General features: G+C 42.7%; 1 pseudogene; it reads right to left on the reverse strand.

The window, feature by feature from the left end:
• Window positions 1-2,494: 2,494 nt before the first annotated feature.
• Window positions 2,495-4,569, reverse strand: LOC147617848 (uncharacterized; annotated as a pseudogene).
• Between the last annotated feature and the right edge of the window lie 8,009 nt (window positions 4,570-12,578).

A 12,578-nucleotide genomic window follows, 5' to 3' on the forward strand; every position in this document is an offset into this window, starting at 1 on the left:
AGGGTGCTTTAAGTGTGCCTGCATAGTACCTAAGGGGTTCCACAAATCCAATTTGGTGTTTTTGGGCACCACTCACACTTGGTAGTATTATACCAAATTGGGTTTTGGAAACAGATTGGGTGCTTTTAGTGAATACAGAAAAGTACCAAACTGGATACATAGTACCAATTTTAAAGCTTTTCTGTATCCAAAAAAGTACCCAATTTGCCACTATGGATTCATTTTGGTAATATGCAGTATGTAAAACAGTACCAAATTGGGTACTATGGTTCCATCTTGGTACATAGAACCAAATTTGGTGCTTTTTTGTATTCACAAAAGCACCCAATTTGTTACTATGATCCAATTTGGTACCATGCTTAATGTAGAAAAGTATCCAATTGGGTACTATGGTCCGCCTGGTAATAAATAGAGCCTAATATGGTGCTTTTCTGCATTCTTCTCTTTTCAGATCATCTGAAAAGCTTCATTAAGCACAACTTTATGTTTAGGTGGCAGGCCCAACAATTCAAAGACTGCTTGCTTAAGTTTCCCAGAGATGTTGTGGTATTTGTTGTTGATTTTGCAGAGAATTACAGCTTTAAAGTGCAAAATGAGATCCAGTCCATGCATTGGTGGTCAACACAGGTAACAATACTGGTACACATCTCTTATATCAGAAATTCAGTAGGAGCTATTGAGAAGACTGTGCATTTTTACATATCAGATGATAAGCTCCATGACACGCTCTTTGTTCAGCATTGTTTTATGCTGCATGATAACTGGATGAAACAGCAAGGACACCGTTTACGTTATCATTGGGTATGGTCAGATGGTGCTGCTTCACAGCTCAAGGCACGAAGACCACACTATTTCGTAGCCAGGTATTATCAGTTGACAGGATTGCTTATGATGCATAAATTCTTTGCTTCAAGGCATGGAAAAGGTGAGCATGATGGTGCAGGTGCTATTATCAAGAGAACCCTGATGCACGAAGAGCTAAAACCCGATGGCTGGCCCATGAAGTGTGCGGCTGATGTGGTCAATTTTTTGAACGCGAGGTTTCACAGCCGACAACGTAAGGTGGAAGTGCCAGCACAAGGAGGGTGTTTTGGTTGGTTTCACCGAATGATGTGCTGTGTTTTCCGTTGTGGGACTGTAAACCAATTGCAGGCTCTCGCTCATTCCATTGTGTTGACGGCTACTCAATGCACAATCCATGTGATGTGCGTTTTCGTACGCTGTCATGCTTCTGTGATCCATGTGTGAATGGGCAGTGGAGGAGATGCAATAATAAACAGCACATTGAAGAATGGAAATATGTCTCCATCGAGCCATTGACAGAGTCAGTACAACCTACAAATAGTGATGAGGACGACGATGATGAGGAGAACTACAATGATTTGTTTTCCTCCCATGTGAGTGAGGATTTAAGCATGCCTATGTATGAAGGAGACCCTGAGGTGTTGAGCCAATTATTGTCCATTGGGGATAACTTTGCAGTGAACGCAGCCGAGGAGAAGGAGGACTTCTACCTTCTTAAGTGCACAAAAACCGTTTATGTAGCACCAAGAGTACTGAAGGACCTTTGGCATAACAAGATCGTAAGAGGTGGATTGCTAGTTGAGGGCTTGTACTATGCCCAGGTTGAGGGCAAAGTTGATACCTATACCCTATTAGATCAGACACCACCGGTGATGATCTACTCGCATCTTGTTAGAGCCATACGGTTCCCCATGGAAGCTATCCCTGGCCTCCATCACCACTTTAAACTATCCTCAGAGATATATGAAAATATCTACAATAGTATGCCATATGAAGACGGAAGTGATGACCAGGACGGGAGCCATACAGTGTTTACCCCAACTACAATTCTAACCACTGGCAACAGTTGTAATTCTCTTGAATAGAATCTTGCTTGTGATCAATACTGTCTAATTCTCTTGATTAGAATCTTACTTGTGATCAGTACTGTCTAATGCTATTGCTGTGTTATCAATTTGGTACTGTGCTTTATTGTTTTTAGCTCTGCTGTGTTTTTGCTATCGGCTACATGTACAATCATTCAGTTACTGTTGTCTTATACAGTACCAGTCTTTGGTGGTAATATGCCAGCAAATTTGTAGAACCAAAATATGGTAAGTATTGTGCTAATAGTTTTAGCTGATTGCTGTGTACAGTTTTTTTGCAGCCGGAGTTATAAAGCCCAACAATACGGTGGTAATAAGTAGCCTTTCTGGTACTATGCAATAACTATCCACTTTCTCTCACTCATCCTCCCCTCCCTTGCTCTCATCATCTCTCTCCCTTGCTTCCTGTCATCCTCTGCCTTCCTCTCATCCAGCCATGAACAGGGACTACTCACCTGGCAACTCCCACTTGTCACTAACTCCAAAGTCACGCTTGTCACCAAGTAGTAACAGAAAAGTACAAAAGCAGTAGCCAAAAAAAGTACATGTACAAAAAAATAATTATCATTAAATGCCAAAGGCAATGTACAAGCATACAGAATCTTTTACACATCAGGGGGGTCAAAGCGGTACAAATACCCCTCCATAGATACAAAGTAGTTAACAACGAACGAGGAAATATCATCCTCAACATCAAACAAGGGATTCCGATGGCTGTAAGCAGTGGGGAACTTATCAGCTAGCCACCCGGAGATCCATGGGAAAATGACATCCATAAGATACTTCGGCTTGTCGGGGTCATAATACTTAGGCTCATATGATCGGATGCAGCAGCACAAGTCGTAATCATTCTTCAAGGACTTGTATCTCATGTCCTCCACAAGGAGGGTGTTCGTTTCATTGAATTGCGGATACTTGCGCCACACTTTTCTTAGGAGCTTCAGAAAAATAGGCTTGTTATCGAACTCCTTCGCAAGGACTGGCACATCTCTGAGTTTGGTAGCCCACCTCTCACAATGAGACTGGTCAAAAATATCTATAAACAGGTAAACCAAGCAATTAGAATAGCAGCACAAATAAGAGTACCAAAGCTAACAAACAGTACATAACAGTGAAAAGGTACCAAACAACACAGTACCAAAGTACCAAATAACCAAAGTACCAAACATTATAAAATTGTGTACACAAATGTTACCAAGCACAGAACTAAGTACCATAGTATCAAAGCACCAAACAGTACCAAATTGTGTACAAAGTAAAAAACACAGTTTCAAACTACCATAGCATCAGAGTACCAAAGTACCAAAGATAACCAAAGAGTACCAAATTATGTACAAAACAGTGCCAAATTGTGTACACATGAACAAACATAGTCCAAAGCAGCATAGCACCAGAGAACCAGAGTTCCAAAAAGTACCAAATTGTGTTAGCAGTGCCAAAAGTACCAAACTACCAAATAGTACCAGATTGTGTACAGAATAGTAGCAAAGCTAGCCAAACAGTATCAAAATCAATAAAACCAGTTGTGAAAGTTTAGGGATAAATACCTAAAAAGAGGCCTTTCATCTTCATCAACCGAGGGAAGCAAGCATTCATTATGCCCATCAAGTTCTTCCTTTGGCTACATGACCAGAGCATCACGTCGCATCGCTTCCTCAAGTTGATGATGAAGTCCTCCGCATCAGGTCTGATGACACAATATTTGTATTGAGACACTTGCACACCTCGGGGCCTAATTCCATCTGGGAATGGGAGCTGCCACAAATCCTTGGGTGCTGCAACATAATCCTTCAGTAGCACTCCATTGACATCCAAAACAACAAGGCGCCTATTGCTTGCCATTACATGTATCGGCATTGATGTATCTGGTGGTTGTTCATCTAGCCACCAATGGTCCCCTATTGTAGTACCACTAAACTATATGAGTAGAAGAACACAGCCTTTTCGCAAAAGCAAAGTTAGACATTGGGCACCAATAAAAGGTTACAAAACAGTGACAATAGGACATGACAGTTTACAAACACATTGACACCTTTCAAGAGTAGAGCGGCATGACACAAAACGCATCGACAAAAGCAAAATGGGCTGGTATTTCAAATTAGTCTAGAAGCAAGTACAAAATGCTGTAACATCAGCTAATTTTTGCAGGCTTGCGGCTTGAGACCACGACCAACGGGACGCTTTCTACATTTCATAGCGAAGAGCTCAAAGAGGGTGGTTGAATCATTGCTATCACCTGTTTCTAAGGGCGTTGCATCAGGTGTCTCCTCCGCAGCTCTGTCCTTCCCCACACCTTTTGTATCCTCCGTGCCTTTAGGCAACTCTACACCTTCAGCCTCCTCTGCACCTTTAACCTGCTCTGCACTTTTAGTAGCTTCCCCGCCTCTTTGGCCTCCGCGCTTTTAGCCTCCTCTACACCTTTAGCCCCCCCTGCACCTTTAGCCTCCTCAACACTTTCAGTAGCTTCCCCCGCTGCTTTGGCCTCCTCATTGCTTTTAGCCTCCTCAGTGTCTTTGGGCTCCTCTGCACCTGCAGCCTCCTGTGCACTTTGAGTAGCTTCCGCTGCCCTATTTCCGTTCTTCCTCCTCTTTCTACCTACCTTGTCCTTTGCAGATGTTAATGCCGTAGCCAAAACCTCTGCCTCTGAGAGAACTTCAACTGTCACCTCCTCAACAGCCATTGTTCTTCTTGCCTTGGTCAGTCTCAGCAACCTCCTCAATCAGATCACTTCCCCCCTGTTCTTTCTCCTCCGGTCCCTTTTCGTCTTTGTCTCTCTCCTGCACTTCCGCTTTTAGTCGATCTTCCCCCATGCTTGAGTCTACAGCAGGCTCAGCCCCTTTCCCTTCCCTTGTGTTGGCATCAAGCTCTTGCAGTATTTTTTGCACTGACTTGTAAGGATCTTCTTTAAACATGTAAGTGGCATCTGACTTACTGTGACCAGGGAGATCCTTCCTATCGATTGGGGTGTTGTCATGGGTGTCCGCACCGAAAGATTCACTACCTACATATGCACAAAGATGAAAGACAAGATTAGATCATCAGTTCAAACAATATAAACATACAGTGTCCAACACAAACACCCCACTTACTCTTCAATAATGACCTCCCTGACACCCAGGCCTTTGCCTCCAAAGGGATTGCGGTGTTGCAACGTGCCTTCACGCACATATCTCTTGTTCTCAACACAGCAAAACACAATGGATGGTACTGATGCCTGCAGGGAAGCATGAAGGTACCAACCACGTAAGAAGCCTCCAAAGCCTCCCCACAGGCAACACAAGTACCAAACACATGAATTGTGTTGGCAGGGTCCACAACATGAGGCCTTGGAGTCAATGTATATTTCATCCCCCTCTTCACATCAGCACACAACTTATGTACAAATTCTTGATGGTCTTGGGTCTCCAAGCATTCATTGTGGAGCTTCACATACTCCATCTGCAAAACAGACATACTCTATCCACTTATCCACCAAAACAAACAATTAGCAAGGAAGTACACAAGCAGTACAAAAACTGAACCAGAATAGGTACCAAAACAGGTAAATTGTACCATAACAGTTCTAAACAGCACTAAATGGGTACAATGAAGTTTCAACAACTCCCAAGCCAAATTCAAGCAGAATAAAAATAGTACTAAAAAGGGTCAGATTGTACCAAAATAGTTTTAAACAACACTAAATTGGTACATGAAGTACCAAAAACTACCAAAACAGTACTAAAAAAGGTTGGATTGTACCAAAATAGTTTTAAACAACACAAAATTGGTACATGAAGTACCAAAAACTACCAAAACAATACCAAAAATGTAGCAAAGCAGTACCAAAATAATATCAAATAGTAGCAAAATAGTACCAAATAGTACTAAAATAGTACCAAATAGGTTATAGACAGTGCTAAAAAGGTAGCAAATCAGTACCAAAATAGTAGCAAAATAGCACCAAATAGGAAACAAAACAGTACCAAAACAAAACCAAATAGTACCAAAATAGGTAACAAAATAGTACCAAGACAAACCAATGACAAACCAAAATAGTACCAAAAGGTTAACAAATCAGTATCAAAATAGTACCAAAAGGTAACTAAACAGTACCAAAACATGTAAATTATGCCAAAACAGTTGTAAACAGCAAAAATTTGGTACAATTAAGTACCAAAAACACACGACTCCCAAAAATACCCAAAAGACCCAAAAACTTGTCATAGTGAAATTCCAAACTAGTACCAAAATAGTGCAAAAAGTACCAAACGAATCAAAGAAAACAAAAAATACCAAAGATAATACCTAGATAGCACCCAAGACATATTTAGCACTACCATATAAGACTAAATAAAAGCTCAACTTCAGTACCAAAACACTTCAAAAGAGTACCACATGAAGCAAAGAAGCACAAAAAGTACCAAAGTTAGTGCCAACATTGAACCCAAGATGTACCTGCAATACCTTAAAGACTCTAAAACTTGTAGCTAGAAAGTACCAAAGCAGTATCATAATAGGTCAAAAGAGTTTCAAATGAACAGCAAAGCACCAAAAGTACCTATCATGGGTGCAACCAATTATCCAAGACAACCAAAGGTGCCCTATTAGACTAAACTCAGTAACCTGAAAGTACCAAAACAGCACAAAAATAGTTCAATAGAGTATCATAATAGGTCAAAAGAGTTTCAAATGAACAGCAAAGCACCAAAAGTACTAGAAAGTACCAAAGCAGTATCATAATAGGTCAAAAGAGTTTCAAATGAACAGCAAAGCACCAAAAGTACCAATCATGGGTGCAACCAATTATCCAAGACAACCAAAGGTGCCCTATTAGACTAGACTCAGTAACCTGAAAGTACCAAAACAGCACAAAAATAGTTCAATAGAGTACCGAATGAAATAAAGAAGCACCATTAAGTACCAAGAAAGGCACCAGCACAAAACCAAGTGTTATAAAAAATACCAAAACAAGTAAAGAAAGTACCAAAACAGTTCAAGAAGTTCCAAAACCACCAAAAATGTCAGCAGATAAACCAATCAAGAAGTGAAACATGCCAAATTGCCAAACCATGTGCAAATTAAACACTATCAACAGTCAAACACAATGCAATAGGCCAGAAATACAATACCTCCTGCTGTTCAACCTCAACTTGGAGCTTTTGGATATTTTCAAAAACCCCGTGTCGTCGCAACAAGCGCCGACTTACTCCCAGCTCAGCCTCCACCTCTCTGATCTCTTCATCCGGAAGAACAGGGATTTGTTGCTGAAGTTGAACAATGCATGCTTCCAGGGTTTTGATGTCTTCCATCAAACTCTTTGCCACGTCCTTTCTACCTTCATATACCAGTAGATAGCTGGTCCTTGTTTGTTTGAATAGAGGCCTTCAGGCTTCTGAGGTTTGACCATCCTGGATGTGACACTGGGTCTGTCAGTCTTTGCAGCAATGCCTCTAAATCAGGTAGGTAGTCAGCAATTACCCCTCTGCCAGCATTCTCTGGTTCTGTGCAGATATCACTACCACTTTGAGTCATCCGGGCCTTCTTATCTGAATGCAGGACACTGCCAGGGGAGGAAGCATTTTGCCTCCTCCATGCCTCAATTTTACGCTCAAGCCCGCCACTCCTAGATGATATCATCTGCAACACTCCTTCCCCAAACCGGGCCCATGCTACTTTATGCCTGCTGGGTCTTTTTTCACTGCATGGCATTTCTCAAAAGCGTAGCACGTAGCAAATTTGTTGGTCAATTCACCACATGAAGGGGACCCCTGATAAACTTTGGAGAATAGAAGTCTGCAGTCTTCCACCAGTTGTGGCTACAAATGGTTTAAATAGATCTTGCTGTTCTTTTGGTACTTGAACTTGAATGCAGTTAACCATTGCTCGGGTGGCATGTCCTCATCAGTCAAGTCCTTGAAGAGTTTGCCCTCAAGACTGAGACCGTACTCTTTATGCAGGTCCTGTGCCATGTAACAGAACCTGGTTTGTTGAGGGTACTCCTCCATTTTGTTCTTACCTAAAATGTGTTCAAAACAAATCAGAGAATTGCTGACTCCTATAGATTAAATGTGGTGCCTGACATTGTGTCTAATGTGAGGTGATGCCCTACAGAACCAATTGTGGTACTCAAAGAGTACCAAATTTGCTACTACAAAGTACCAAATATAGTACTGTTCATTTAACTTCAAATGCCAGTGTAGGGAGTGAACATGCACCATTTACTTAGCACATGCATATGCCAATGAATAGCGTACCACGTCTTGACTTGCTTTCTGGTAGATTTTGATTCATCGTCGTCGAAGAGGAGTGAGGTCCGATCCTTGCACTATTTTGCACTTGCCCTTGTGTTGGGACTGGCTATGTGCTCCGGCTTTGTTTGTTGAGGGGGTGTGGTGGAAGCACCCTTCTTGTGGCTACTGCCAGGAGGCACCATTCCCTCCTTTGCCTTCGCTTTCGGTTTGCATGTTGAATGTGACACTCCCAACTATAGTACTGTTCATTTAACTTCAAATGTCAGTGCAGGGAGTGAACATGCACCATTTACTTAGCACATGTATATGCCAATGAATAGCGTACCACGTCTTGACTTGCTGGTAGATTTTGATTCATCATCGTCGAAGAGGAGTGAGGTCCGTTCGACCTTGCACTATTTTGCACTTGCCCTTGTGTTGGGACTGGCTATGTGCTCCGGCTTTGTTTGTTGGGGGGGTGTGGTGGAAGCACCCTTCCTATTGCTGCTGCCAGGAGGCACCATGCCCTCCTTTGCCTTCGCTTTCGGTTTGCATGTTGAAGGTGACGATCTGCTGGCAGCAGCTCCCTTGGCCTTTGGAGTCCTCATGGCTAGACGACTGATCAATGCGAGCTCTAGAGCAGAGCAGCTCTGCTTCTACAATCGAATGCGGGGGGGGGGGAGAGAGAGAGAGAGAGAGAGAGAGAGAGAGAGAGAGAGAGAGAGAGAGAGAGAGAGAGAGAGAGAGAGAGAGAGAGAGATGGTCAGAGGAAGGCCCGCTTAGTTCAAACACAAATGAGCAAAAACAATAAAAAATTGAAACCACTACCACCACTCATGACACCACTACTCTCACGGGGTGGTACTGCACAAAAGATTCTCAAAGATCTTAAAAATAGTTCCTAAATACAAACCTTTTACCCTCAAATTCCCCCCCCCCAAAGTACCAAAAAGGTGGAAAAAAAATTGGCCCTTTTTTTGTACCACCAACCCTTTCTTTCACCCAAACACGACACCTTCACATCAACAGAAAGGATGCATACTCACAAGAAGCCCCATTCATCTTGGCTAATCCCTCTCTCACCCTTCCTCAAAAAACACATCACCTTTGCCCTCGAGCTGCCCTGTGACACCAACCATAGCAATCAGCAAAACACCCCACACATGAGCCCTCTCTCCCTCTCTGTGCTTCCAGCTTCTCCCGGCTTCAATCAGCATCCAACCACATAGGCGGCCTCCCTACAAGTCGCCTTCTTCTCTGCAGTGCTACCAGCCACCAAACAACGACTCCTATACACTGCTTCCCAGTCACTATGATCTCCTTGGCCTACAGAGCTGCCTCCATGTCCCTGTACACCAGGGTGACCCCTTCACACCAAGCGTCTTCGCCACCCTTCGCTACTCACTGCAGCTATCATCAGCCACGCCTGCTATCAGCTGCTCTCACCTTTTCTATCACTCCAGCACGACCACAGAGCCGCCTTTAGCTGCGCACCCAGCTCCCTCTCTTCGCCAGCCTCTGCAGTATCACCAGAGAGCGACCCCTCGTACCCTTGGTGGCCACCACGCCTTCTTCGCGTCTGCAGCTGCACTCTAGAGTGACCTTCGTGCACCAAGCGGCTACTCAACCTCTTCGCGCCCGTCTGCTGCTGCACCTCTGCAAGGCGGTCTCTCTTCTACCAGGCGGCCCATCCGACTCTTCACACCTCTGTATGCACGTCTTCGAAGCGGCCACCTCACTGTTCGCCAACCTTCGAGATGGTCAAGCTGGCAGCGTATAAAGCCTCCACGTCATCCCTCAAGCTGGCCACTTAGTATATATATTATTAATTTTTTAAAGCCTTAAGAATGGCCACACACTAAGAGGCCCTTTGCTTCCATATGCTTCGGGTCATCACGCCACGCCCACGACTTTTCCTAGATTATGCAATATCTACCCACCGGTCTTCAATCAACTGCATCATTACTTACCAAAATACGACCATTAATGTTGGTGCCCTGCATTTGGCAACCACCCGCACACCATACTGCTGCAATAAAAACTTCCAAATCTCTAGCATCTGCTCCCAAAAAAAACACGTGCATATACCAGCTCGCTACAAAACCACCCGCTCTATACATTTGCTAGGGCATTCAAGGCAAAGCTTATTCACACACCATGCATTCCATATGTACATAGACCCAAAACACCTCTCAGATTTTTGCCTAACATACGTGTCTTTAGTGCATGACCGCCCTTGATTTCAAGATTGTAGGAGGATATGGTTTGTAATGGAGTAGATTTGTTGTTGCACATGCACATGGAGAATGGGCTTAGGGACATTCAAATGTGTATTTTTTGGTCCTTGGGCTATATTAGACATAGGGATCATGGTCATTGTATCACTTTACCATTTTATCATATGATACACCTTTGTTGGAGCTTTCATGGCCCAAGCGTGATGGCCTTCTTGGCTATCCCTTAGGATGGGGACCTACACCCATGCCTACTTTATGCCTTAAGTAGATCCATCCCAATATCTCAGCTTGGTCATGTTTCCTTTTATTGCAGGGCATGTATCTCGCTCATGCATGTTTGGCCAATATTTGATAACCCTCTTTGAAGTCGAGTTCAATAGAAGCAGTTGATGGGGTTGAGATCAATTACAGTTGTTCCATTTGTTCGAGTTAAAGATTGTCAGTTAAAGCAATATGATCAAGATGAGTTGTTCTAGTTAATCTAGTTGTTTTTTAATAGATCATCATTCAAGTGGTCATCTCCTTGTAACATTTTGCATGGAGTCATGTGACCAAATGTTCTCACCACTTGCACATGCAAGTTTTATTAGGAGAACTTTGATTCTAGGCAAATCTTGCTTGAGGGTAGATTAAGCAACCATTGGTGCTTGCACTTTCTTGATTGTCTTGAGCATCTTATGTACTAGACTCTTCTCTCCAAAAACACATGTAACCATGTTCGCTTTTTCTTTGAGGGGGCACTTTTTGGGGATTCAAAGAAAAAGGTGTAGGTGACACGCCTTTATGTGAATGAGGTAAGTAATGATGTCACTATCACATAGGATGATGCAAATAATCAAGGATATATTCTAGGAGATGGCTGAAGAGAAAATTTAGGAATCTCCTTATGGGAATATTCTTGTATCTCTTTGGCTATTAGAGCCACCACCAATTAGTAACACAATTGAACATGGTTGTTTTATACTGCTAAATAATAATAATTCTAGGATTTGATTTTTGACCCTCTTTACATACTTCTATTCCTTTGTTCTTTCCAATCTCTCTTAGATTAAAGTTTCCCTCTCTATATTACGCTTACAATCACTTCATTTTTCTCTCAATAGCATGTAGTGCCCTTATTCCTTATATCAAGCTTCTCAACTCCTCAAGTTAAGGCAACTTAAAGGTCTTTTGTTTAAGTTGAGAGCTTACCTTTGCCTTTCTGAAGAAAGTGTTGTTGGCTCTTCGAGCCACAAATGCAACTTCCCCATTGTGGGTTTGCTAGTAGCTAGTCTGTTGCGACCTCACTCTGTTGTCACATTGAAATGCTCCTTGCCCAAGGGTGGGGGGAGAAAGCTCTCAATGCCTAGATGGAGGCAAGAAGATATGGTCCTTCTTGATGGTTCTCTCTCACAAAAGGCTAAGGAAGCAAAAGAAGAAGCTAATGCAAGATGAAAACCTACAATCAAACCTATCGAACATGCAAGCATGCATCCATCAAAGTAAGCAAGATTTAATAGCATGCAAGCAAGCAAGAAGAGGGAGGAAGGTGTGAGATCTGTCCCTCCAGGATTTAACCTAATATACAAGCACAAACAGGGTTAGAGAAATCAAATAAAAGGGGTGCAAGCAAGCTCACCACCTAACCATAGGTTCATGTTCACAAACCATCCCCAAGATGGGGGCTAAGGTTTCACTCCCACAGGCCAAGCTTGTCAGTTGTGGCATCCCATACCATAGCTGACCTTCGCCTAAGACTGCTTGGATCTGCCACATCCATGGCAAGAGTAAACCTCTTGGTTCATTTCCAGACCACGATGAATGAATAATAACCCAAGACTCACTTATATAGTGCTTATTGTTTTGCTATAAAAAATAGTCCATGCGGCATAAATAGCCATAACCTTAGATTTATTAATATTGAACCTTAGCCACCCATCCAAGCCTACTTTCCCTAATCTCAGGGATCCCCTAACCTTGTTGGATTAGTACCTACCCTCTAGGGTTAGTATTAGGTACATAACATTCCTCCCTCTCTTGGAAATAAATAAAGAAGAAACCAGCTACTTGCATCAACTGTCTCTGAGATCAGGTTTAGACATGTCTATCAATCCAAATAACCACGTATTAAGCAATTGAAGCTGCTGTTTTTCCAACATATGACTATGGAAACAAGACAGAAATAGAACCTTTCTAGGTCCTTGAAGAATATAAACCATCCTTTAATCCTCTAACTCCTCATGGAATTAGAAACTTGAAATCAT

The sequence above is a fragment of the Cibotium barometz genome, chromosome 36 (genome assembly GCF_041138505.1).
Source record: "Cibotium barometz isolate CiBa-2024 chromosome 36, ASM4113850v1, whole genome shotgun sequence".
NCBI classification, from domain to species: Eukaryota; Viridiplantae; Streptophyta; class Polypodiopsida; order Cyatheales; family Cibotiaceae; genus Cibotium; species Cibotium barometz.